We start from the raw sequence: 26,082 nt of genomic DNA, 5'->3' as shown, positions 1-26,082 counted from the left end.
TGTGTCCAGAGCCTCCTTGGGATTCCCCACCCCCCAACTCTCTCTCTCTACCTCTGCCCCTTCCCCACTCATGCTCTCTTTCTATCTCTCAAAAAAAAAATACATTTTTTAAAAAATGGGTCCATGCCATTCATAAGGTTTTGTGGTACACCTTTCATCACTTTATGTTGTTAATGTCTTTTCCTTCTCAGTAAGTACACTTCTAAGACACTGCTTTAAATCTGTGTATAATATTCATTTATTGTCTCTGTTACTTTATTTACTCAATCTCTTAATGTGGGATAATTAGGGCATTATTTCCAATTTCTTTTTACATTTCTCCTTATACTTAAATCTTCATCGTTTTGGATGATAATTTCCTAGATACACAAGTTCTGAGTCGATATATAAGAACACTTTTGGGGCGCCTGGGTGGCGCAGTCGGTTAAGCGTCCGACTTCAGCCAGGTCACGATCTCGCGGTCCGTGAGTTCAAGCCCCGCGTCAGGCTCTGGGCTGATGGCTTGGAGCCTGGAGCCTGTTTCCGATTCTGTGTCTCCCTCTCTCTCTGCCCCTCCCCCGTTCATGCTCTGTCTCTCTCTGTCCCAAAAATAAATAAATGTTGAAAAAAAAATTTTAAAAAAATAAAAGAACACTTTTTTAAGGTTTTTGATACACAGTACCAAAGAGTTTTCCAGAAATTTTTATTCATGTTTAACGTCCCACAACAAGGTGAGAAAGTGACGACTTCCCTATACACTTCCTGCCAATAGGAATAATCATTGGGTTTCTAGTTTTGATCAATTTGATACGTTTCAGTTTACATTTCTGTCATTACTAGGGAGACGGAAATTTTTGATGCCAGTAGTTCTTTTCTTATGTCAGCTTCTGAAGACGACAAACTTATCAAAACTAGATGTGAGTAGACTTCAAACCTGAAAATGCTATAAGACGTAATAGGCAAAATTTAATCCACTAGTACATTTCGATGTCTTTTGATAATACCTCTGTCTGCCTCTCTTTCCCCTTGAATGCTTCTGTGTTTGAGCTGTTCTGAAACAGCCACAGCAACTTTGTAGAGAAAGGAGGAGAGGAAGTCAAGGGTTGTGACATATCAGAGACCCGGACTAAGTTCAATTCCAGTTAAATAGGGTGAAGTGGGGTGAGTGGGGGCCTTATTTCATTCATGATAGCTCACTGGCTCCCTCCTTTAATGCATTTAATGGTCCTGTGAATTTAATGACCATTGCAATTAAAGTCACCCTGCTTAAGCATTGTGAATTACATTATGCTTGTTAGTGGCTGCCTTTGATAAAACATAATAGCAAAGTCATCTCTTTTACATCATAAGTCATTTTAAATATTGCTTTTCTGTATCTGTCCTTGCCCAATTGATTTATTACCTGGTACTCCTAAGAAGTGCAATAAAAAGAAAGTTAGGTCTTGAGTAATTCTTCCGGTGTCTGGATAAACAGGCAGCCAAGGGGGACCATGGCCTTCTGATTGGTTAGCCTAAAAATGAAGATGGAAATGAGGGTGGCAATCGGGAATTAAATTAGACGAGTTGTACAAAAGGAAAATATTAGTTTTTTGTGGCCTCTTTGCTCTTCTCCCCTTAGGATGGAAACTCAACAAAGCTCACGTCTCTACCAGGAAGACTTGAGATACAAACGTATTCAGATAAGCCAGGGAAGTGGACCAGAGAGTCAGGAATGGGGACAGGGGACAGAAATGGTGCTAGAAATACGGCATGCCTGCTTTTGTCTACTTAACTTTATGAATGAAAATTTCGACAGAGATATTTGTAACCAAAACGGAACAAGAATCTGTTGAAGTCAATGTTGATTACTGAAGCAAAAACAAACAAAAACAAAACAAAACAAAACAAACCACCTCAAAAAGCCCTCATGTTGCTGTGTCATTAAGTACCTCAACCCTAAATCATGCGAACTATTGTCATTTTCTTCTTCATTTTGCTCCAGGAAACCAGGTCTCAGCCTTTTGGTCATTCAGTCCAAATAGCTTCCTGGAGACAAGCCCACCGATGCCTAATGTTCATGTGAATCCATAACCCTTTCATCCAAAATCTTTGTCCTTACTCATAACATTCACACTGGATGCATTTGGAGAAGGTAAGGTAGCAGTTGTGTTAAATATAACAAAGCTCAATGATTCAGTGCGTGATTTCACTCTGATTAGTCCAAATGACAACGCAGAATTACCAGTGATAGAATGTCTTTTGGGGTACACCATCAGGATCTCGGAGAACAAGGGAGGATTCTCACCTGGTACATTATTTTGGTGCTTCCTTAGCTCCAACCGGCTGTTCTGTGATGTCTCCATAAATAATAGAACCAAGGGTTCTCCATTCCGCACACCCAGCCAAAGTTCTTGAGGTGACAAATATAAAGAAGAGTTCACAAATCTCCGTGCAATACCATCTGCTAACAAAATTACTTGTTGAGAGACAGAGTGGTTTTGTAGAAAATACACTACACCTGAAACAGGGAGACCTGGGTTTGAGACCCATGTCTGGACCCACCCTGCTCTCTTTCTTTAGATGAATTATTTTAACTTCAAGAGACTTCAATTTCCTCATCTATAAAAAGAAGGGTTGGACTATACTATCTCTAATTCCCTCTTGCTCCTAAGGACCGTGATTCCACTTTGCTGTCCTGATCACTTCCACTGGATTTTCTGATATAAATTCAGTGGTTTGGGGGCACCTGGGTGGTTCAGTCAGTTAAGCGTCTGACTCTTGATTCTGGCTCAGGTCATGATCTCCCGGTTCGTGGGTTCAAGCCCCACATCAGGCTCTGCACTGGCAGTGCGGAGCCTGCTTGGGATTCTCTCTCTCTCCCTCTCTCTCTGCCCCTTTCCTGCCTGCACTCTCTCATTCTCTCTCTCTCTCTCTCTCAAAAAAAAAAATAAGTAAATAAACTTCAGAAAAATTTTAAAAAATAATAAATTCAGTAACCTTTTTTTCCTCTCAAGATATTTTTTCCATGAAGATACTCATATTCATTCAGAAGGCAGTGGTCCCCTTATGACCTGGAAGAAAAGAAAATAATGACATAAAAGCTTTAGAAGAAATACAAGTAATAATAATAAATGGATACAGACACATGTAATAGTGTATATGCACACACACACACACACACACACACACACGCACACCTTCAGTTTTGAGTTGCTAATTCACCGCAGGCAAAAAACATTGCTAATATAGTTACACAATGGGCTTGAATCTCCTCTCTCATTTTTAATAAGCGCTCGATTTATCCTTCAATTTTAGTCCGCGTCCTTACATTGCTGTGTTTACCGAAGACTGTTTCCACCCTAAATTGCTGCAGTAGACATCTTCTTAGATCTGTGAGTTGCCTCAATTCTATTGTTTCTTGGGAAATAATAAGAGCCACCAGCACAAAAGGGCATACTTGCATACCACTTTAAGGTTTGTATTATTTAGAGTTAACGTCATACCCACCAGGATTGTATTAGTGGCACCGCACATCAATTCAGAAGATGACATCTATCATTTCACCAAAACAACCTTCCAGAAATAAATGACTAACATTAAATAAGTATCATGTGTTAAAACAAGATTGATCCAGGGTGCCCAGAGGGGTCTGTCCGTTGAGCGTCTGACTCAGCTCAGATCATGATCCTGGGTCGTGGGATCGAGCCCTGAGTGGCTCCACACTGAGCAAGGAATCTGCTTGGGATTCTCTCTCTCCCTCTGCCCCTCCCCCATTCGCCCTCCCTCTCTCTGTCTCTGTCTCTCTGTCTCTCTCTCTCTCTTTCAAAACAGAACAAACCACGGTTGATCCAAAACACCCTCTAAAAAAGTTGGCCAGACAGTTGAAGTAATAAAATGTAGAGTAAATACAATGAAATGGGCACTCTAAAACCCATTAATGAAAATAGATGTGATTGTTTCAGTCTTTCTGGAAAATAATTTGGGAAAATGCACCCAGAGGCTTAAAAAAAGTTTGTGCCTTAGTGATTTTAGTTCTATTCATGTATCCTAAGGAAAAATGTGAAGCACAAAGATATTTTTAAATATATTCATGTACGAGGGGCGCCTGGGTGGCTCAGTCAGTTGAGTGTCCGACTTCGGCTCAGGTCACGATCTCTCGGTCCGTGAGTTCAAGCCCCCCGCCAGGCTCTGTGCTGACAGCTCAGAGCCTAGAGCCTGTTTCACATTCTGTGTCTCCCTCTCTCTCTGCCCCTCCCCCACTCATGCTCTGCCTGTCTCTCTCTCTCTGTCAAAAATAAACATTAAAAAAACTAAAAAATACATATATTCATGTATGAATCATTTATGATAAATGAAAATTGGATCTAATCTAAATGAGCAATAGAAGGTAATGGTTTAGTAAATTATGGCCTATCCATATGATGGAACATTATGTAGTCACCAAAAATATACTTTGTTAGAATTTTTTATTTTTATTTTTTAAATTTTTTTTTCAACGTTTATTTATTTTTGGGACAGGGAGAGACAGAGCATGAACGGGGGAGGGGCAGAGAGAGAGGGAGACACAGAATCGGAAACAGGCTCCAGGCTCTGAGCCATCAGCCCAGAGCCTGACGCGGGGCTCGAACTCACGGACCGCGAGATCGTGACCTGGCTGAAGTCGGACGCTTAACCGACTGCGCCACCCAGGCGCCCCTGTTAGAATCTTTTAATGGCACAGAAAATGCGTCTGATATTCTATTAAGTGAAAAATGTCATAAAATTATATGTTAGAATTTAATCTCAAAACTTTCATACCCAGTAAAAATAGAATACAGTATCTCAATATTGTATTATTATTATTATTATTATACTCTTCTTCTTTAAGTTTTTTGTAGTCTCCAAATTTGCCAAGTTGGGCGTCTGCTTCTTTTAAAGTCAACAAAATACCCAGAGACATTAAAGATGATTTGTATTGAGAAGCCTGGAGTAGCCAGAATGCTCAGGGGAATGAACTATTTTGGTGGATTTAATGTTGTGACAAACTACAAATTAATTAAGAACCCCTTTCTGAATCTCTTTGGTGAGAAGCCCATCGTCAGCCACCAATTGTTTTCTGAATCCGTACCAAATCCTTGATTCAGGGCCCTGAAGGCTACCATGTGGCCCAGACCAGGCACCTTGCAGAGATTCCAAATCACTACCATTTGGTATTCACCAAGAAAGACTTCACAAAAAGTCTCCACTGACGACACAAGGGAGTCCTGCAGACCGGACAGGATTATAGCAGAACCTCCCCACCCCACCTCCAGGCTGAAGAACTGGGTGGACCAAAGCACAGAGGTGGAAGGAAAGTCAGGGATCAAGAAGTCAAGAAGAGATCTTCCTAGAAAGAGCCAGGGTCTTTGAGGGAGTGCCGGGGCACGGTTTCTCAAGGTCATCAGTTCCCTTTCTAAAACAGTAACTAATGGTCATAACTGAGTCTTTGCTTAATTACTGTAGATATTGTGGTTCCTGGACCATCCATGGGAACATTAAAAGCCACAACATACTTCATAAAAGCCCATGTCAAAGCCACAAGATACTGTTCTAAATAACAACTGTAATCCCTTACCTTCATATAGCGCCTTTCTGTTTACAAAGCTTATCACCATTTCACCGATAAGGAAACACAGTCACAGACATCTGATGAATCATCCCCATTACGCCGCGCACGCAAGTGACGGTTGGGTTCAAATCTTGGAACTCCTTAGCATTTCTTTCTGCCCCCAAGCTGCCTCTGACCCAGGGACACGCCCCCTCGAAGCCCACTTCTCCTCTACCTCTTCCCCAGTCTCATTTTAATCATTGTCATTGTCGGCTTTTTTCTTGGATTATAAAGTACAGGGGGTTCTGTTTAGACTGGGTCTGGATTCTTCAAAGCAGTTCTCCACTTTCAAAGTGCTTTCACACCTCATTTATCCTTACAGCTTCTCAGGTAATTCCGACAAATTGAAAACTTTACTTTCGTCTGAATACACCGAGGACAGAATGGGACGCGGTGGGGGGGGGGGGGGGGGGAGCAGGGAGGGGGGCGCTGGGGGGGGCAGGAAGGGGCGGCTAATTTACACACGCTCGGATTCCCTCTGTGCTGCACACACTGAGGCAGAAAGGGCCCTAGGTCCTTGGACCCTAGGACCCTAGGACCATGCACGTTGGTCCTTCTCAGGTTGACAGGCTCCTCCTGGAAATGTCAAAGGTATAAAATCCCCCTTTACAAATTCCATTTTTTGTTGTGCCACTTTTCTACCAAAGCCTCTTTCAACAGTCGGTTCCATAAGAAAAACCGCTCTGTCATATGGTTTCAAGTAATCTTTACACTTCTAACATCGAATATGGCTGCCAAGTATTATTGCAAGAACTAAATAGATGACATCTGGAAAGAAGAATGTAAAAACCCACTGTTTCATGACCCCCACCTGTGTCTTTCCAGGCAGCGTGAAAAGGAGAGGGAAAGCAAGCAGCCAAAACGGGATTCTCAGCAACATCCTCCGGAGGGAAACAGGGAGGAGGGACACATGGTAAAAATCGGAGCTATCATCTGTCTGTGTTGTCCTGATTTACCAAACGCATTTCAAACACTGAGGGTGAAGCAGAAGGTTGCATATTCAGCCAGTCAGTTCAGGAGATTTTCCCAGCCAGTCGTCTCTCCCAAGAACCTATCGCTTAAGACATCAGACTGGTGGCGGAACCGAGCCCGGATTTAGTGAACAGATAAATCAATGATACTGACTGAGCATCTCCGATCGCCCTGTCCCGTAGAAAATATGGGACAGTGTGACTTTGGGCGAAACATTTTATGCTTCTTAACTCCAGGCTACCCTGTCTGGGAAATGAGGAAACTAACGACACCGGCTCTTCTAAACTGACAGAATTATTGTGAGGCGCAAATAAGGTAATAGATGCGTAAGCTCTAAAGTGCCAGAGAAATGCAAAGTAACATGATTATATATACAATGAACCAGTAGGTCTGCCCCTTGCTCGCGCGGAGCTTGCAACCAATCTGGAGGAACAAAGCATCAACATATCCAATGTAAGTACCAGCATAAGGATTACATTAGAGAAGAGACAACGTGACAAGTGGTTTGGCAAGATAATATGCAATTATTTGCAAGTGAGAGGTACAGACAATGAGATTTATGAATTTTAAATAGGTGACGATCTCAGCGAGCTGGAGCGATGGGGACAGGCTGTGTGGCAGAAACAACTCGCGATCTGGCCTTGGAGGGTGAGTAGTAGGTCGGGCACGAAAAACACGTTATCGTCCCTACAGCCAACCTGAGCTCCTTGCCCAGACCCAGGTAGAGACATGCGGAGATAGAATTCGCAAACCACGTCAGCCCGTGGTCTACTGTCTGAGGCCAACTGGGTAAGACTCCACCATCATCAAGAGGCAGAGTGAGCTTCCGAAGAAGTCCCTGAACATTACCATAGAAGTTTAACTTGGAATTGTTTGGCTGCCCCATAACCAAAAACCACCCAGACCCTCATACTCTTCTTCGCCACCCCCTTCTCATTCAGATTCGTCTTGCCTGTTAAGACTGCAGGGTGTCTCGCAGGAAGACGATATAGTCAGTCACCCAGCAGTTGTGTTTCCGACGTGAGGCGGTCACAGCGTGGTTGGCTGCGGTTGGCCAAGAAATTCCAAGTAGGAAACACAGACGCAAAGATAGCAAACACAAGATGGGCCTCATTTCGAAACCATTCACTTAGCAATGACCGTGTTAGAAGTCTTTTTATCTATGAGGATGCATGAGGCCACAGGCCAAAAGGGAGTGGGGGTGGGGGGGAGGCTGTGAAGTGTATCTGAGTTGCTTGGAGCAAGGTGCTAATGCGACCAAGTGCAGAGGTTTCACCTCCCACCCATTCAGTTCACCGACCAAAAAGCAGCAGGCACACTTTGCTGGACGTAGGATGCAGTAGAATTTCATCCAGCCATCCCACTGGTGCAAAGTGTGGGTTGTGACACAGTTCAGAACAAGGTGCAAATGGCTCCATCCAACACATTTGCTATGCCTCGACACCTGGACAGCAAGTCAATGCCCAAGGCGCGATCCGGTCCCTACTTCCTTCTTCCCAAAGGCTTTCGCCACTGGTCCGGCCACCATCATCCGGTATGTCGAAAACATTTCCCGATCCACGTCTGTCCTCAAGCTGTCTCTCCTGCCCTGAGGCCTTCCATGTCCCTCCTGCACAGCATCGATTCAAACCTGCTTCCTCCACAGGGCCACTTCTGGTGCCCCGATTTTCATGGTCTTCCCACTGCCTGAATTCCTGACATAGCCACGATGCTTTTCATTTTGGCCCTTGGGCTTCAGCACGGTATTTTGTACACAGCAAGCTCTCCTTTAAATGCTTAAGTAATAAATTTCAGTTACAGACGGTAGAGTAGGGGGTGGTTCGAAAGAGCAGGAGAAAACGTCTCTGGACTTACCTGTTTGGGGTATAAATGCCTGGTCTTCCCAAATAGCACATCAGCAACAGTATCAAGGACAGCAATGGAAGTGGAAACCCAAGGAAGCAGAAGAGAGATGGTGGTAGTCCTTGACTCCTTAATAATATAAGACAAGACGAAAACGTCTGGCTCTAAATAGAGAAGAACTAACTACATGATAGAAGCCATTACCTGAGTAGTTTAAGTCAACGCACTGGACAGGGACACGTGCAGATCTGTGGGGCATCGAGATGAGACAGTCATCATCTCCCGGCCCGATCTATCCTTTTTCCTCTTCAAAATCCAGTAAGTACGTCATTGGTCTGGTTCGTTCACCCTCTAAAATGTCCCCCACATCTATCCCCACTTTTGGATCACCCTCAAGCTCTAGGAGTATCTTATCTGGGACAAGCCTGGAAAATTCTCTTGACCTGAAACTCCTGGCCATTTTTTCTGATTCATGGGCTTACTTCGTCTTCGCGATAGTACCTAGAACACTCTCTCCTTAGGTCTCCTTTAATACCACCAAAGTACCACGAAGGCAACCTAGTAAGAGGGAGGGACACTGGATGATGCGTCCGGACACATAGCTTTTAGTGCCACCTTATCCGCTAATTAATGGTGTGACTTTGGTCAAGACATGTCCTCTCTCTGGGTCTCAGTTTCCTTTCCTACTGTCAACTTGGAGGAAAAAAAGCCCTCGTCCAGAGAAGCCTCTAAGAAGAAATACCTTTTGAGCTGGTCTTCTACCAGAAGGTGGTCTCCGAGGAACTTTCTAGGTCTAACGCTCAGGCTCCAAATTTCCATCCTTCTGTCTTTCCTGCTCCCTTGTTTTCCCACCCTACTCCCCCCCCCCCCCCCCCCCCCCCGCCATGGCATGCCAGTACCACGCCTGACCAAAGCCTCAGCATTTTATCAGAAGTTATTTCCATTCTGACCTTCGCGTCAAGATCCCCAACCAGAAATAGGAAGGGTGAATACAAAAGACCTCTTTCCTTTCCATTGTGTTCCCGGCCCCCTCCACGTTCTAGTGAAAATGGCCTATTTGGAGAAGCCAAAATGCCTCGGAATTGAATTCACCCAAGTAATATACACAAGGTTTTAATTTACAGTTTGGGGGTCTCTGGGCCCCTGCATATGAGTTCTATAAATGAGATGTGTTGCTACAATGAGTCCCATTGGGAAAGGCTGGGCTGAGACTACGAACAGCTGTAGAGCTATAATCCAACAACGTCAGCTTCTGAATCAGATATGAATTATTGGTTCAGTCACAAAGCTATGGATATGCTTTCCCCCACAGGCACTCGCATATGGCCTTTGGCAGAAATGAAAACATCTTTTCCCTCCTTTACTGGGTTTGGTTAATAAGGAACCTTTATTCTGAATACTTTCTTATGTCTTAACTTCCTCTCTCTTTGTTCTCATTCCGATTTCTGCGTCAAGGCCTCCAACAGCCCCCTGCACAAGGTGAGGCCAACAAACAGCTCTTGTGAACTGTTTAGAGCTAACGGAGGCCGAGACATCCCAGAGAGTGGTTCTCAGCCTTGGTTTTAGTACTGGGAACACGTGAGGCTATTTCAAAAACCCCAGGGCGGCCCGCACCGCACCCCCAGGCCAACTAAATTACGAATTCTGGAGTGGGACCAAGGCATCGGGAATTTTTAAGCGCTGAAGTGATTCCAATATATAGTCAACATTGAAACCACTGCTTTAAAGTCCATTCTGTCTAAAACACGAACAGCCTTTCTCTCGACCCTCTAACAATGCGTAGGAAATCTGGACACAGAAGACTTTTTCCTTGAAGCGGAAATTGGTGTTCAGTTCCTAAAACCAAGACCTGTCTTCTAAACCAAGGTGGGTAGCCAAAACTTCAAACCATTTTACCCAACTGCCATACCTTCTGGAGTGTCAGCTTTCTGATCCTGAAGGCATTTGGTTGTGAAGGCTGGAGGAGAGCAGGGAACAATGAAAAACGTACAAGAGCTGAGTCGCAGGAAGGCTGGGGTGGGGGAAGTGTGTTTCTGGTACTACAGTTACTGGGGAGCAGTCCATTCAAATTTAGGGGTTCCGTTCTCTCATCTGCAAACTGAATTTGGAGGTTGGTGAAATACAGCCTCTGAGTGGCTTCCTCCACCATCCCCCTAAAGTCATCAGATTGATCAAAAATATATAAAAGACTAACCTTTGTTAAACACCGCCCATTTAGACACAGCCACATGCTCTCAGTATAAACGTAACAGTGATAAAGAAATACGTTTTGCCCTTTCCAGAACTGCCAGATATTTGGAGAGAAAACCAGAGGGAATTTGGAGGGAACCCTCACTTTAACACCGACTAGAATAACAGAATGACCACTCTGTCATTCGAGCCATGACGGGATCAGAAATCTTTCTGCCCTGGTAGGAAACCCAAATCCCTCTAAGCCCCTTCTTCTTCCTCCTTTGTGAAGGACTGAGCTCACCCAGCACAAGTTTACTGCAGACCTCCGGTTTCTACATGACCACCTTTCAGCCTCTGTTGCTACCCTGTTAGTTCTGAAGCCTTCCGACTGGCTTGGGCATGACCCACGCGTAAGCAGTTACTTTTCCCTTTTTCTGAATAACAAATAGATTGTGTTAAAGGTGGAAATATCATGCTTTCCTTCCTGAGTCACTGGGATAATTCGTGCTGGATTTTTCTCTCTACCTTGACCTTCACATACAATTGTTTCTCTTAATTCTACTTTTCAATAATCCCTTAAACCTCTTGAACCCACTCCTCCCTTTCCATCCCCTTGCCACTGACCTGGTTCAGGTCTTCCACTCTTTTTTTCTTTTGAAAGCACGGAGCCTGACTCAGGGCTCAATCTCACAAACTGTGAGATCATGACCGAAGCAGAAATCAAGAGTCAGACGTTTAATCGACTGAGCCACTCAGGTGCCCCTCAGCTCCTCCACTCTGGGGGGGAAGCTGTGCTTCAAGAGATATCTGTGGACAGGCAGGTAACAGAGGACGTGCCCACTTGACCAACCGATCAATCAATGCAGAGGGGATGGGTTTTGAGAGAGGTGAAGCCCAGATCTCCCTCTACCTCATAGTCCAGATCTTTGCCATTTCTTCCCCGGGACAACTGCAGCCTTCTCCTAATTGGTCCATTGTCCACTCCCACCCCAAAGTCTTTCTTGAATAAAGGATATGTAGGAAGCATCTTGAATAAAGGATATGTAGCTAGGACTACAGAGACAGATCCTCCTGGGCCTGGGTTCAAGCAGCTCTCAATCTAGCAGATGACATACATGTAAGAAAACCATTGCCACGATCTGGGAAGTTTCTGGCTATGGCAACAGAGAGGAGGATGTAGCAACTCTGGGCTAGAAAAATCAGCGAAGGTTTGGAGCAGAAGTGAATGAACCTGAGCTGGAAGCCATTCCCAAAAGAGAGCACGGCGTGTGCAAAGATCTGAATGTAGGAAAGATGACGATTCATTTTTGAAACCACAGCTCAATACAGCGGGCATGTCAGGAAAAGGGGCTTAAAAGGGGGCAGGGACCAAATCATGGAGACACCCATATCTGCACTGCAGTGATGAATTTGGGTTGGTCCCATAGTCTTTGAGGTGCCACTGGAGGATTTTAAGTAGGGGAGTCACAATATCATACCGTAATTTCAGAATGCTGTCTTTGATAGCAGCTTGGGGCACGTGGGTGGTTCAGTCGGTTAAGCATCTGACATCGGCTTTGAACCCCACATTGGGCTCTATGCTGACAGCTAGAAGCCTGGAGCCTGCTTTGGATTCTATATCTCCATCTTGCTCTCTGCCCCTCCCCCACTTGCGCTCCGTCTCTCTCTCTCAAAAATAAATAAACATTAAAAAGAGAGAGAGAGAGAGAGAGAGAGACAAAGCTTACAGGCAGGTGAAGTTGATAGAAAATGTTGCAAAAGTCCAGGTGAGATTGTGGGTCTAGGCTGAGGTGGTAACAGTGGGCCCAGAGAGGAAGTAAACCTTTCTGCTTTCTTTTTATGAAGACATAACCGACATATAACATCGTATTTGTTTCAGGCGTGCAACATAACGTTCCGACGTTTGTAGAGATTGCAAAAATGATCACCACAATAGGTCTCGTTGACATCTGTCGCCATACGTAGTTACAAATTTTAACATACACTGTCTTAGCAACTTTCACATATGCAACACGGTATTATTAACTATAGTCATCGTGCTGCACGTTATACCCTGAGGACTTATTTATTTTATAACTGGAAGTTTATACCTTTTGACCCCATTCGCTTATTTCATCCACCCCCCCCCCCCACCTTCCACCTCTAGGCAACCACCAATCTGTTCTCTGTATCTATGAGCTTGGGTTTTGGGGGGTTGCTTTTTTAGATTCAACATATGAACTCATATGGTATTTGTCTTTGACTTATTTCACTTAGTATGATAACCATCAAGGACCATCCTTGTTGCAAATAGCAAAATTTTCTTCTTTTTTATGGCGGAGTAATACTGTATATATTATAGATGTACCATATATCACATCTTCTTTATCCATGCATTCCTTGGTGAACACATAGGTGGTTTCCATATCTTAGCTGCTATAAATAATGCTGCAATGATTGTGGGAATGCAGATATCTCTTCGAGTTAGTGTTTCTGCATTCTTTTCTTTTTTTTTAACGTTGATTCATTTTTGAGAGACAGAGAGAGACAGAGCATGAGCAGGGGGAGGGGCAGAGAGACAGGGAGACACAGAATCTCGAAGCAGGCTCCAGGCTCCGAGCTGCCAGCACACAGCCCGATGCGGGGCTCGAACTCACGAACTGCCGGATCATGACCAGAGCCGAAGTCGGACGCTCAACCGACTGAGCCACTCAGGCGCCCCCATGGTTTTGCATTCTTTGAATAAATACCTAGAAGGAGAATTGCTGGATCACATGGCAGTTTTAAGTTTTTGAACCCGATAGTTTGGCATTTTGCAACTGGGTTGTCTGCGTTCTTTATACGTTTTATGTGTAGTAACCCCTTATCAGATATATGATTTGCAAATTCTCATTTTGTTGGTGTTCTCTTCTGCCGTGCAGAAGATTTTTAGTTTAACGTGGTCCCACTTGTTTACTTATGCTTTTGTTGCCCAGGCTTTTACTGCCAAATCCAAAAAATTATTGCCACGATGGATGTCAAGGAGCTTACCCATCTATGTTTTCTTCTGGAAGTTTTGTGGTTTCGGGTCTTACACTGACGTCTTTAATCCATGTTAATTTTCGTGGATGGTGTAAGACAGCGGCCCAGTTTCATGCCTTTGCATGTGGCTGTCCAGTTTTCCCAACACCATTTACTGAAAAGAGGAGGTAACTTTAATTTATATCAATGTTTAGGGGCACGGTTGAGCGGCCGACTTTGGCTCAGGTCAGGATCTCGCGGTTTGGGAGTTTGAGTCCCGCGTCGGGCTCTGTGCTGACAGCTCAGAGCCTGGAGCCTGCTTCGGACTCTGTGTCTCCCTCTCCCTCTCCCTCTCCCCGCGCTCTCAAAAATAAATAAACATTAAAAAAAAATTTTTGTTTTAATTATGTGAATATTTAGCCTGATTTCCTCCTGGACTTACAATCTTGTTTTTTGTTTATTGGTTTGGTTTTTATTTTTATTTAATTTATTTATTTATTTTGGGAGGTAACTTTATTTTTTTATTTTTTTATACTGTGCTATTCCATTCATTATTTTTTTCTTTTTTTTAATATGAAATGTATTGTCAAATTGGTTTCCATACAATGCCCAGTGCTCATCCCAACAGGTGCCCTCCTCGATACCCATCCCCCATCCTCCCCTCCCTCCCACCCCCCATCAACCCTCAGTTTGTTCTCAGTTTTTAAGAGTCTCTTATGTTTTGGCTCCCTCCCTCTCTAACTTTTTTTTTTTTTTAACGTGAATTAAGTAGTCCTGTGCTTTCATTTACATCAATTAAGATTCAAAACACCCCCTGAAAAATACGTATTCGTATCTCAGTTTTACCAGTGAGGAAACCAGCTCAGAGAAGTTAAGTAACCTGCCCAAAGCCACCAGCTGGCTGGTGCTCAGATTTTCTGCCAGAAGTCAAGGGCTCTCTCTCTTGCCTTTCCACTAAGTAGCCCCAGACTACTTCTTGCCCTACTTCTTTTCTAGGCCAGACTGAAGCCGGGCAATTAGACCATTTGCCTGGACATAACGTTGGAGGCTCTGAATGCCGCTGTGGCTAAGAGCCCGGCTTTGAGTCCAGGTAACCTGGGTCTGATTCCCAGCCTTGAGCAATAACTCTCAAGCCTCTCTCCCCATCTATCACCAGAGGGGCAATAACATCACCCCGCTGGGTTGTGGTACGGATGCTGTAAATGAGGTCAAAGCTGCCAGCGCTATGCCTGCTACATCGTCTGTTCTCAAGAAATGGTAACAATTTTCCCCCAGAATAGCCAGGATAGAGTCAAGCTATAACCAGAAGACATGTCCTATATTTGACTCAGACATATGCTAGCAGATGGGGCACCTGGGTGGCTCAGTCGGTTGAGCGTCCCACTTCAGCTCAGGTCATGATCTCAAGGTTCATAGGTTCGAGCCCTGCGTCAGGCTCTGTGCTGACAGCTCAGAGCCTGGAGTCTGCTTCGGATTCTGTGTCTCCTTCTCTCTCTGGCCTTCCCCCACTCCCTGTTTCGATCTCTCAAAAAATGAATAAATGTTTTTTAAAAATTAAAAAAAAAAAAGAAATATACTAGTAGAGGTGGGACACAGACATAAACCAGGATCTAAAAAAAAAAAAAGAGAGATTTGCATGGTTTTAATATCTCTCCTGTCACCTCAAAGACAATTCTTTCCATTTCCACTTATGTCACTGAGATGATGGCCAAAACACCCCCTAACACCCCTCCCAACACGCACACACATACAAGCTCAATATCAAGCCCAGGAGATCCTTGTGCTAAGCTACTTCACTGGGGTTTTCTGTTCTTCCCCCGCCCCCCCTCCTTTCACGCTAGAATTAAGAAACCTGTAACTTGCTGCTTATCTCATTATCTCCTGCCTTGCATTTTAATGTGTCTCCTCTAAAAAGACCTCATTGATATTCCGGTTATGTATGTGTTTGTTTGTGTCTCTTGGGAAAATTTGCTACCGATCTTCCAAGTGGAGCACCAGCATCCTTACAGCTCAAAGTTGGATCTCTCCTTTGTGAAGGAAAAAAAAAAAAAAAAAAAAAGGAGATGGTTTGAATATTTTGCATCGACAAGAAGCTGTAAATAGAACAGCCGAAGAGTCTCCATCCAAATCCATGCACAAAACGGCAGGTAAAGAATTGGGTGTCTTCCCGGGATGCTGGGTTCTGTCGATGAATAATTCAAGCCTAAAGGCTCTTAAAAGGACACAGTTACCTGGTTTTCCGGATAATTAGAGGCCCCCCTGACAAAAAGGTTTTAACCTAATTTAACCAGATAATTAACCAGATCATCCAGAAAAGAGCAAGCTTTTTATCCTGCCTAAATTATCCAGAGCTTTATCATTATTAGGTAACTGACAACCTTCCCCACTAACCATAACATGGAGTCTACACTGTGGGAGGAGCGGAATCAAGCCTCGAGTTAACAGGTGACACGAACAGGATAATAAGAAATCATCTTGTACAATCTAGCTGTTCTCTTTTCAAGATTGCAGATCACGGCTACCTCCATGCAAAATACACCGGGAAGCTTAGGGCATTATCTAGAACAAAACAAAAAATCCTGCTGTGAGAAAGAACAAGACGTGGTAGAGACCTGATTGTATCGACTTTTTACACACACTGAATTATTTAAATAAGAGCTTGCTTCGTATCACCGTGCTTACGTATTGATACCAGGAGATAGAAGTGGATGCATCCTTTTCCGTGTGTCCGATGTTACTGCATCTGATGAAATTCTCCCATTTTATTCATCATCATTATTTATTTATTCTACTTCCCCCAAATAATCCACTGAGATCTTTGGTGAGGTACCACTGCTCATACTAATACAACGGTCTGAGTGCCAAATATACGCCAGGTCTTTAACATCTATGATTTCCTTTAAATATAGAAAATTCCCTTCGAGGTGGATTTTTATTTATTTACTTATTTTTGAGGGGGGGAGCACATGTGCAAGTGGGAAAGGGGCAGAGGGAGAGGGCGAGGGAGAACTTTAAGCAGGCTGAGCGTGGAGCCCAACTTGGGACTCGATCTCCCGACCCCGAGATCAAGACCTGAGCTAAAATTAAGAGTCCGACGCTCAACCGACTGAGCCACCCAGGCACCCCGACACAAGCGATTCTTTAGCGATAACCAATGATTTGGATAATTTAACTTATGACGATGAACGTCAATATAGCTGGGCAGCGTTTAAAGTGCTCTGTCCACGTTAACTTGTTTAAGTCTTGCAATCACTCTCTGCGGTTAGCAACGATTATGATGCTATTTTACAGATGAGGAAGTCACTTAAACTCAGAAAAGTGGAGGGGTCAAAAATCAGGTCCAAGTTCACACGGGTAGTTTGTGACCGAGCTGGGATTCAAACCCGAGGAGTCCCACTCCAGAGTCCATATTTCAGCCGCTATACTCCACTGCTCCCCCATCTGGAGAGCAGGATTTTTACTCACGGCTACAAGTCGGTTCCACCACCCTGACCATGACTCTCTGTTAAGAATCCTGGCTTCCCTTATTTGCCAGCACTTAAGCTTCGTCCACCTTTCAGGGTGATGATATCTATGGAAATTCTGGCGGTCATTTCTTGGGATTAACTATTTTATTTTTGCTCCCTGTACCAGCTGAATCGATAGCAAGAGGCAAAAAATATTTCTACGTAACCACGGATTCTAGACATCCATGTGGTTGCTACAGGATATTAACAAGGGAATCTACTTTGCCTTGACAAGAAGTCGTGGAAGAGAGCCAGATGTCCCATTAAAAGTCCTTTCTAACCTAAATGAGTTTGTGACGATGTGTGTTTATATGTATGAGGATAAAACATACTGTGAGCGTCGCTTCTCCTAGCGGATAAGCTGTTATCGGAGAATGAGGCACTTCAGGAGGCTAATTGACCACTGGAGGCTGTCTACACAGGCAGAGCAGAGGGGCGATCTGGGGCCCTCCCCAGCCCTGTTCCCCCCCCCCCCCCCCCCCATCCACCCACCCACACTCAAGAAAAACCCTGCTAAATTATCCAGGCCGGCCAATTTCATCTGACAGCGAATCAACATAAACGTCTTTTTGCCTCTGTAGACAAAATATTTTTACGTTTTCAGGAGCCTGGGCTCTCTGATGCCCACAGAGATCTCAGCTGCCCTACCCTGTAAAATGGTCCTCACCGTCCTCCTGGGGACACTTGGGCTCTGCCCCCTGAGCCAGCTCAGACTTCACCACTGTACCCCCAGCCCCGATTTCCGGAGCCTTCCTGTGCCGGCAGCAGCCATTTTGTCACTTAAGAGCCAACGTTTGTAAGAAAAATAAATAAATAAATAAATAACGGTGAGAGAGACCCATGCTAAAAGTCACCGCCATATTTTGTATCAAGATGCTATTTCTTTTAATGGTTATTTATTACCGTTGGCCTTTTCGGATTAATTATGGCACCGTTTTTATAAGGGGCAGAAGCAATCTGTCACCCAGGATTACACAGAAGGCCACCCAGGCTCCGTGTTTCCTGTTATCCTGCTGTAAATCAGTATAACGTGCAGGAGAACAGGCCACAAGGCACCGACGGCCGGGCCGTCCTCTGGCCCGATCACGCAGCGCCCACCACCCCCTCTTGTCACTCCCCAAAGGGTCCCTGAAAGAGAGTTTGTCCAGGGACGCCGCGGCCCCGCAGCGTGCTGACTTTATAAAGAGACGAGGTGAAGTAACACTTTTCTTTTTAATACCCCGTGGTGCCGAACCGAAATTGCAGCCTGCTTCTATTTTCAGAGGCCTCCTTGGTAAGAGAATGTTTTTATCTGGAGATACAATGACCGTGGCCCATGCTCCGCAGTTCCCATGAAGGCCTTGCCAAAGTCCATGAATGCTCGCTTTATGCATCGGTTTTGCAGGTGTTCAGGGGGGTATGTAATCACTAATGAATAGTCGAAAAACACAGAAACTCTCTGCGAGCTCTGGCACCGGGAGCTGCTGGGCTTTATAATTCTGTGAGAAAACACACATGCATCTAAAGCATTCCCTAGGCTCCAGCATTGCCTGAGGCCAAATATTCGTCACAGTCCATCCCTGGGCTGGTGGTACGTTCCAGAAAAGAAGGGATTTGTAGCTGCCCTGTGGACTCAGAAGTTTGTGGCTCTTACGTGATTTTCCTGTGCTGACTTGCTACAGGCATTGCCGGGGCCAGGCTCCCGTCTTTGGCACACGCCATTTACCGTGGCATAGCAGGCCAGACCACCTGGACATTTTAGGAAGGCTTTATGGACCCAGGCCACGGACTGGCTGCCCAGGGCAAGAAGGCATTAGAAGGTCAAGACCGAATGACCTCAGATAATCCTCACGGATTCTCAAGCAGGGCAAGGACTAGAACTGTGGGGCGTCCGGGATATTTTCTCAAGCGGGCTGGTTGAAGGGAGAAGGGGACTGGGAAAGAAAAAGAGTGTTAGGGGCCCATCGAGCCAGAGGCCTTACATCTATACAGAATCTGTCTTTTCCTCTCCACCCAAGAAAAGCTACCTGAGAATCAGTGATTGTGGGAAAAGGGACACTATTCGCTAATCTACCTTATCCTTCCCAGCCGCGGTCCAGAGAGAGCAGAGATGCGGAAGGTTGTGTTTGTTGTTTTCCTCACTCCCCCCACTTCTCACTTCCCCCCTTCTCACTACCAGGGGCCCTCTCTAGCTAGGACAGGACCCCGATCAGCTCTCTAGCCCCCTTGAAGGTTGCAAAAGATCTGGAAACTTTGCTGAGATCTCCAACTTCTCTGGCACTTTGAAGGGGTAGTGAGATCTCTTTACCAGCACAGACACAGGCCATTGGAGAAAGACAGAAGCCCAGTATGGGGAAAACGGGATATTGGGCCATAACAGGTGGCACCTCCCAGCAGCCTGCATGGCCAGGAGCAACCCCAAACCGAGGCCCCACGAGCCCCCAAAGCCACCGGTGATGGCACCTTGGCCCTGGGAGGGGGACTTCTAGTCACCCAGCACATGAGACACCAACTCTACTCTCTCATCCAGAGCTAGCAAGGGTGGCCCCAGAGCAGAGCTAGAACTGGGGATCAGAAGCTGGGCTGTCACCGGGGCGCCTGGGTGGCTCAGTCAATTGGGTGTCTGACTTCAGCTCAGGTCACAAACTCACAGTTCATGGGTTTGAGCCCCACGTCGGGCTCTGTGCTGACAGCTGAGAGCTGGAGCCTACTTTAGATTCTGTGTCTCCCTCTCTCTCTGCCCCTCCCCTGCTTGTTCTCTCTCTTTCTCTCTCTCTCTCTCTCTCAAAAAAAAAATACATAAATAAAATAAACATTTAAGATAAAAAGAAGCTGGGCTGTCAAGACCACCCATAAACATCAAAAAGGTTAACTTTGTGCATTCGGAGTTGAAGGAATTTTGAGATAGGGGAGCCACAAAGATACCAGACTTTCTCACAAAAACCCACCTTCCCTGGGTTTTCAGACCTCTCCTAATACACATTCCTCTAGCATTTCCATCCCCTACCCTGACACCTAAGATGCCAGTCTACCTTTTACAGTTAAGCAGAAGGGGAAGTCTTTGAATTAGCGATATTTCAGAAACACAAGAGAAGAAATTTTATTTCCAAAAATATTTCCCAACTTGGCCTCTCACACCAAAAATTCCACAGTTAGAGACGTATTCCTTTGGTTTAAGCCAAACTTGAGCTACCACAAACATTAATCTTTTTGGAAAAATATCTCCCGAACACCTTCTTTGTACACTCCCATGTATGTACTGGGCATTTGATAAAAGGGGCAACATAGAGAATAACATAGAGAAGATTTGTGCTCTCGTGGCCCTTACATTAATCTGTATCAGATATTTAAGAATAAGTTTATCAAGTTATTTCCGGAAAACACATTTCAATAGTAGGAGGGGATTATAGTGAGTCCATTTAAAGGAGAGCAGGGTGGGGGCACCTGGGTGGCTCAGTCAGTTAAGCGTCTGACTTCAGCTCAGGTCATGATCTCACGGTCCGTGAGTTCGAGCCCCACGTCGGGCTCTGTGCTGACAGCTCAGAGCCTGGAGCCTGTTTCGGATTCTGTGTCTCCCTCTCTCTCTGCCCCTCCCCCATTCATGCTCTGTCTCTCTCTGTCTCAAAAATAAATAAAACGTTAAAAAAAATAAAAAATAAATAAATAAAGGAGAGCAGGGTGGTGATAGGTTGTCCTTGAAGGGAAAGACAGAAGGATAAAAAAGTAGTGAACTGGGGCGCCTGGGTGGCTCAGTCGGTTAAGCGTCCGACTTCGGCTCAGGTCACGATCTCACGGTCCGTGAGTTCGAGACCCGCGTCGGGCTCTGGTGCTGACAGCTCAGAGCCTGGAGCCTGCTTCAGATTCTGTGTCTCCCTCTCTCTCTGACCCTCCCCCATTCATGCTCTGTCTCTCTGTGTCTCAAAAAAAATAAAATAAACATTAAAAAAAAGTAGTGAACTGTAAGGGCCATTGAGGATAAACTTTCACCTACTTCATTCATTCATTCATTCATTCATTCATTCATCCAGCCCACAAATATGTCTCGAGCATCTCCGTAAAGCCAGATACTGTGGATATATTAGTGAACTTCTATCAGGGAGCTTATATCTAGTGTGGGGGACAGACAGGCAACTAGACAGTCACAGTTAAACATGGCCAGTGCTAGTCAAGGTGGGCACTCAAGGGGCACGCATTAGGGGCAGGCAAACTAGACTTGAGGAAAGGGGTTGATCAGGGAAGGCTTCTTGGAAGGAGTGAAATCACAGGAATGGGGGCTGAGGGGTCAGCATTCTTGAGAGTGGGAACAGTATATGCAAAGTCCCTAAAACAAGGGTGTCGTTGTGCTCCCCAGCTCCACAGTTGGCAGAGGCAGCATTAAGGCACAGTGGCGGTCAGACTACACATCACCTGTGGGTCTAAGCTGGGGGCTGGCCGACTTTTCCTGCCAAGGGTCAGAGAGTAAATATTGTAGGGTCTGTGGCCCCTGTGGCCCGTCGCAACCACTCAACTCTGCCATCGTAACAGGAACTAGTCACGACAATACGAAAACGGATGGATGCAGCCGTGTTTTGATAATACCTTATATACAAGAAACAGCAGTAGGCTGGACGTGGCCCACAGGCTGTAGTTTCCCAACCACTGGTCTAGCCGGGACTTGGAGCCAAACAGAGGAGGCTAAGCCAACCTCATCTGCTGGGGTGGGCCTCCCTAGAGAGACAGAAAACTGGGGGCAAAAGAATACCAGGAAGGGGGCTGGGAGATCTGACCTCAGATCTCTAGGATACTGTCTTGCTCTGCGGTAAAATGAAAGAGTAGAATCGGACAGTCTCTGAAGTCTCTTCTCTGAGAGTCTAGAGCAGGGGCACCTACCTAACCTACAGTACAGAGAGGCCCCAAGGAGCTGAGGATAATATTGGGCAGTCTATGAGCTTGCATGGAAAAACATGACATTTCTAGTTTCATCCATTTCCAGCTGAATTGTAGAGTTTATGTTCAATCACAAGTGCAGGCGACAAACCACAGTCATGTGAGCAGTACCTGTGACTTTGTCTCCATTACAAATCACAGATCTTTCATATCATGTTACCGCTGTGGCATATATGTTGAAATATCATCTATATTTCACTTCTTTGAATTAATGGTAGCTATGAGCCCTGCAACTAGACTGTGTTATTTAATATGTTAATAGAGACACACATACGTCTATATTGTACATTGGAGGTTTTTTGATATTTGAGAACTATATTTCAATATAATTAGTTTTCTTTGTGATCCCATGTAATTTATTCTGCCTGTTAAAAAAAACAGTGTTCTGAGAAGGAGTCCACCCCCCCCATGACTCCCAGTCTAGAGCAATAAATTATTCATTTATATCTATCATACTGGCAAGGAATTTCTTTCTTTTTTTTTTTTAATTTTTTTTCAACGTTTTTTTATTTATTTTTGGGACAGAGAGAGACAGAGCATGAACAGGGGAGGGGCAGAGAGAGAGGGAGACACAGAGTCGGAAACAGGCTCCAGGCTCCGAGCCATCAGCCCAGAGCCTGACGTGGGGCTCGAACTCACGGACCGCGAGATCGTGACCCGGCTGAAGCCGGACACTTAACCGACTGCGCCACCCAGGCGCCCCAAGGAATTTCTTTAAAAAAAAAATACCCTTCTGGAGGTATAGCAAAGGAGTACTTTCTTACACAGCTGATGAAAATGAGAACTGTTACAGTCTTTTCAGAAAGTACTGTGACAGTATTATTAAAATTTAAAAGTATTTTAATGTTAATAATTATTATAAATAAATATATTTATCAATAAATATAAAATATAAAATTATAAAAATTGTAATATTTATTAAAATTAAAAAGTACGTATATACTCTGTAATCTTCTCCTGGGAACTTAGCTAACATAAATAAAAACACCCGTACCAAAAAAAGGAGGCATAGGGACACACATTGTTCAAAAGGTCAATAACGAACAAACAAACTTGGGAACAAACAGGCATATTGCTAAGGAGAAGGTTAGGATACGATGATAGATCCACCCAATGGAATATTATATAGTCACGAAAAAGAATGATTTAGAGCTCTGTGTCTTGGTGGAATTTCTGTGCAGTACCATTGAATAAGGAAAGCGATACTATTTTATTCCATTTAGTTAAAATACACCTCGACAAAAGGAATGCTATGTGCACCTGATGTGTGTCTGTGATTATATACACACAGAGAAAAGTGAGGAAAGACCTCTGTCAGGGTATCAACACGAGTTACGTGGGAGAAGGCAGTATTAACGGACACAGTGGTTGGATGAAGAAGGACCCAAGCAACAACAGAAAGGAAAGACCATGCTACCAAGGCAAACAAAACATATATATATATATATATATATATATATATATATATATATATATATATAAAACATGATTGCATTTCCGTGTTTATATAACATTATGTTTGCATGGTAATTACGGAGAAGTAATTCCGTCCAGCCCCTCAGAAAAATCTCTGGTATCAGACACATGTAGGCTGAGTTCACCTTCTCCAGTTGCCTACCGATACATGGAGTACCTTCGGAATCCCGCTTTGCTCCAAACTGATGCCTGACATTTTCTGGCAGCTTTCTTGGGAATCGCAGAGAGAAATCACAACACCCCAAACCATTTTATTTTACAAATGAACGTGTCTATTTTGACACAAACAACCCATTCATTCGTTCATTTGCAGAGATCCACGAGTGCCAGGGACGAGGCTTGGCTCTGAGGATCAAAAGGAGGCGAAGGACAGGAAGGGAGGGAGTAGTTTACATTCGTCCCTATTTCTGGCTTCTTTATTGTTGTTGTTCACTAATATCAAACACGGGATTTTGGGGCGCCTGGGTGGCTCAGTCGGTTAAGCGGCCGACTTCGGCTCAGGTTATGATCTCACGGTCCGTGAGTTCGAGCCCCGCGTCGGGCTCTGTGCTGACAGCTCAGAGCCTGAAGCCTGTTTCAGATTCTGTGTCTCCCTCTCTCTGACCCTCCCCTGTTCATGCTCTGTCTCTCCCTGTCTCAAAAATAAATAAAATGTTGAAAAAAAAAGGTTTTTTTTAAACAAAAAGAAGAAACACGGATTTTTTTCTTCTCTTTCCTCTATTTCACTCCTCTGCTGGCTCACCAAATTCTCACAAAGATCAGATCAATGCCCAGTACATCCTAGAGAGGCAATGAATGTGAGTCCACTGGTCACACCTTTCAAGGTCAGGAGGGAGTAGCATGGCTCCGGCCAGTCGCGATCCTGCTCAATGACCTAGAAGCTCAGGAATCTGATCAGGCCACTTTGCAGAGGCCACCCTCCACCAACTGCCCATCAGTTTCAGTTCTGACGGCCAAGAACGAGAACAAAAGAAGTGAAAGGCCAGCAACCCTCGGTCTCCTTCCCCGGTTCGATGACCTTTTTGTTTTTTACTCCCCCAGTTCTACTCTGGGAACTGTGAACCCAAAGACAGTCCGGTTCTCTCAGACCGCTGTTCCTAACTCTTAGGAAGGAAAAGGCTCTCTGGCTTCTCTTTGCACGGGGTGGAAGATGAGAACTAATCCTAGACATGCTGGCTTCTCTATTATAGGTGGCAGCCGTTACCACCTTTTATTCTCATAAAAATGAGAATTCCTTACAGCCAGCGCCACACATTTCAAAGCGTTCCCTTCCCCATATAAAATTTCATGAGATGCAGGAAACACAGGCAGTATTATTAGCACGAGGTGAAGAAGTCTGAAGCTAGGTAGAGGCAAGAAACAAGTCACACAGGAACTAGAAGTGTGGGTCCAGGCCTTTCAAATGCGAACAGGGGCACTGGAGCAATCTGCATTGTAGAGAAAATAAATTGGTGCAGCTCAGCACTGCCCAACGGGAATAGAACGCCAGCCACACGGGTCAACGTTTTTCCAGTAGCCACATTAACAGAGTAAAAAGAAACAGCTGAATGTCATGGTAATTTCTGATGTAACCCGACAGAGTTTCAATATTATCATTTCATCGTAATTAATAGGAAAAAACTTAACGAGCTAGTTTACCTTCTGCTTCGTACCAAGTCTTGGAAACCCAGTGTGTTTTTTACGCACCGGAGACATCTGAATTCGGACTAGCCCCATTTCGAGGAAGCAATAACCACATGTGGCTGGCTACAGCACAGGACAGCTCACAGACAGAGAAAAAGGGAGACAGAGAAAAAGACAGAGAAAAAGGGACAATAGATTACATTTACAAATCGAGCGAAATTCGGGGAGCCTGGGTGGCTCCGTCGTCGGGTTGAGCATCCGACTTCAGCTCAGGTCTCACGGTTTGTGGGTTTGGCCCGTGTCGGGCTCTGTGCTGACAGCTCGGAGCCTGGAGCCTGCCTCGGATTCTGTGTCCTCTCCCTCTGCCCCTCCCCGGCTCCTGCTGTGTGTGTGTGTGTGTGTGTGTGTGTGTGTGTGTGTGTGCGTGTGTCTCAACTATAAATAAACATTAAACAAACAAACAAAAATACAAATCAAGTGACATTCTCTCCAAAAAGACAGTTGTGGTGTTTTAGCAGCAAGGGAGCTGAGGACAGCCAGCGCCAGCCCCAAACCGGGGAAGCCCCCAATCGAGGCCCTGATGCTGCGCGTGGCTTCACAGGTGACCCCGGAAAAGCATATCTAGCCCTCAATGACAGAAGCAAGGCTTCAGAGGTTGTGGCGAAGCAGCTCCCTCCAGGCTGGAAGCCGGAACAGACATAGCGGGGGCTTATAAAGCCTCTGTCAATAAGAAACCGGCTCCACAATAATTTTCAACCATAGTGAGCCCTGACAGGAAACTGACCTAGTAAACCAGACAAATTACCGCTGCAGCCAGGCCTGCCTGCCTGCCACTCCATCCCCCAGTGAAATTCGAGCTCTTTGCAAGCTTCTGCTCCGCTTACTGGAGGGCAAGAGAGGGAAGGCCCCAGAGAGGCTTTGAGTGAGTGTTCTGACAGCCCCAGCCACAAGCCCTGGAGTTCTAGGTCACGATCACATCCGGGCGAGAGCAAGAAGGGAGGGAGTGCACTGGGGGGTCGGGGT

General features: G+C 45.0%; 1 long non-coding RNA gene across 1 annotated transcript in view; it reads right to left on the bottom strand.

Annotated features, from left to right (window-relative positions):
• LOC109491848 overlaps positions 1–26,082 on the bottom strand; it is a 37,591-nt gene that overhangs the window by 3,554 nt on the left and 7,955 nt on the right. Inside the window, exons 2-4 of the long non-coding RNA XR_002735988.2 lie at positions 2,956–3,029; positions 2,264–2,368; positions 1,382–1,490 (exon numbers count right to left, since the gene is read on the bottom strand). This is a non-coding gene — a long non-coding RNA (uncharacterized LOC109491848). The remainder of the gene's footprint in view (positions 1–1,381; positions 1,491–2,263; positions 2,369–2,955; positions 3,030–26,082) is intronic.

Source organism: Felis catus, chromosome D1 (assembly GCF_018350175.1).
Source record: "Felis catus isolate Fca126 chromosome D1, F.catus_Fca126_mat1.0, whole genome shotgun sequence".
Classification (NCBI taxonomy): Eukaryota; Metazoa; Chordata; class Mammalia; order Carnivora; family Felidae; genus Felis; species Felis catus.
Note: the sequence above shows the minus strand (reverse complement) of the source record. Positions and strands in the feature narration are given on the sequence as shown.